Source organism: Rhinopithecus bieti, unplaced genomic scaffold (genome assembly GCF_001698545.2).
Source record: "Rhinopithecus bieti isolate Rb0 unplaced genomic scaffold, ASM169854v2 scaffold_10354, whole genome shotgun sequence".
Lineage (NCBI taxonomy): Eukaryota > Metazoa > Chordata > Mammalia > Primates > Cercopithecidae > Rhinopithecus > Rhinopithecus bieti.
In genome coordinates this window covers 1,389,308-1,391,665 of record NW_016806491.1, presented here as the reverse complement: position 1 = coordinate 1,391,665, position 2,358 = coordinate 1,389,308, and the positions used below count along the sequence as shown (strand labels likewise).

General features: G+C 47.6%; 1 pseudogene; it reads right to left on the bottom strand.

Annotated features, from left to right (window-relative positions):
- Nucleotides 1-220: 220 nt before the first annotated feature.
- LOC108532643 (NAD(P)H-hydrate epimerase pseudogene) lies at nucleotides 221-1,079 on the bottom strand (annotated as a pseudogene).
- Nucleotides 1,080-2,358: the final 1,279 nt, after the last annotated feature.

Genomic DNA, 2,358 nt, shown 5'->3' with positions numbered 1-2,358 from the left:
TTATTATTTTGTTCATCTAACAGGTCCATTTTCATTGTTTCCAAATACCATAGCAACCTCTTTCCCGTTGTGTACCCCTAGAGAGATGGCACCCAATCCCAGGGTTGCTCCCTGATTTCCACCATTCACTGACCTTTATTTGCCAGAGGAGCTCCCAGGATTCCACAGTTCCGAAGAGAAGGGGTCTAAGTCTTTTGGAAGAATACCCACCCCTTTCACCTCACTGCAGACGATGAACAACGCGGTGGTCAGGGTAGGGTGGCAGATTCAGCTGGTACTTCTTTCAGAGCAGGTGGCACAAAACGACCCCCCCAGGTAATGGTGCGACCAGTAAACTGGGTTGCAGATTTTTTTGGGGGCGTAGTGAGGTGAGAATGACAAGTCTGGCTGGAATCCCTCCAGAGTTTCCCTTCTCCACGGTCCCATCCTGAGGAACTGTCGATGCTAGCAATGGGGCACAGTGAGTCCCTTTCAGACGCTCAGGATGCTGTGAACGGTTCCCGAACATCGCCTGAAGCTGAAGCCAAAGATGGCATCGACCACAGCTCATACAGTTCATCAATCATCGTGGTTCTGAGGGGCATTTCCCCAAGGAAAGGGATGTTCCTTTTCTGCACAAGTCACCAATGCCAGGTGAAGAGGTTGTTAGGCCTTTTGGGGTAGTAGATGGTTGGCTCATAGCCAAAGAGTTTGAGGTGTCGGCACGACCAGGACCATCCTCCTCCATTATTCCCCGGGCCACAGATGACCAGACAGTAGGGGGCTCCTGGACATGGACGTGGGGGGATATGCTTGGCGATGGCTGTGGCACAGCTCAGCCCAGGCCAGTCAATAAGTTGGTCCACGCTGAACTGGTATTCGTTAAATGGCTCCTGTCCACGGCCTGGGGCCTCCTCCTTGCTCAGGTACTTCACGCCGTGCTCGCCATGGACCTCTGAGTCCAGGCGGTTCAGACCACCCGAGTTGTCAGTCGCATTGCGCGCGAGCAGCTCGGCGCAGGTCGGATGAGTGGCTCTGAGCCCAGGGCGAAGCGCTGGCTCTGGGTACTTTCTGAATCCAGTGGGTACAAAGCGCACCATCAACGCCGGCACCCGAGCCCACCCAACGACCGCCACGACAGCCCAGCCAAAGCAAGTCCGCACCCCCCTGACATCCCTCTTTTTTTTTTTAGACAGAATCTCACTCTGTCACCCAGGCTGGAGTGCAGTGGTGCAATCTCAGCTCACTGCAACCTCTGCCTCCCAGGTTCAAGTGATTCTCCTGCCTCAGCCTCCCTAGTAGCTGGGATTACAGGCATGTACCACCACGCCTGGCTAATTTTTGTATTTTTAGTAGAGACAGGGTTTTGCCATGTTGGCCAGGCTAGTTTCAAACTCCTGACCTCAAGTGATCTGCCCACCTTGGCCTCCCAAAGTGCTGGGATTACAGGTGTGGGTCACCGTGCACGGCCAGATTTCTTGAAAGTTGTTTTAAAAGTGGTTATATTTCTTAGGCCTAGGATTAAGGGGTAGTTTTTATTGTTTCATCTTTTTGTGTCTGCTCTGCATCTTTTACCAATAATTAATAGAGAATCAATAAATATTATTTAATCAGGTTTTTTAAATGAAATAAATGGCTTTAATTGTTCAAATGGAAGGCAGCAGAGGGAAAGAAACTTAAAAACTAATAATGGTGAAAACTGACATTAGGCTGGGCATGGCAGCTCATGCCTGTAGTCTCAGCTATTACAGAGGCTGAGGTGGGAGGATCACTTAAGCCCGGGAGGTTGAGGCTGTAGTCAGTCATGATCATGCCACTGCACTCCAACCTGGGCTACAGAGCAAGACCCTGTCTAAAAAAAAAAAAAAAAGAAAAAGAAAAAAATGTTTTTAACTTTTTAGCAAATTTTTTTTTTTAGTAGAGACAGGGTCTCAGTATGTTGCCCAGGCTGGTCTTGAATTCCTCGTCTCAAGCGATCCACCCATCTTGGCCTCCCAAAGCGCTGGGATTACAGCCACCATGCTTGGCCTGAAAAAAATTAATAAATAAAAAATAAACTGACATTTACCGACTTTCATGTATTTCCTACTGAGCAGTACTGACTCATTTATTCCCCTCTCAACTCTGGAAAAGAAGCTGTTTATTATCCCCATTTTATATATAAGAAAAAGCAGAGAAAAGTTCAATGCTTCTGCCAAGGTCACAGAGCTACTAAATGCAGTCACTGGGGCTTCACCTAGATGGTGAAGTTCAGGGCCCTTGATATTTATTATTGTGCTCTATTTTCCCCTAGATGATCTAAAAATTAAGCATACTTGATTTGGAAAACATTGTATAACTTTAGAGAACAGATTGATCATGCAAACCACATTTAAGTTA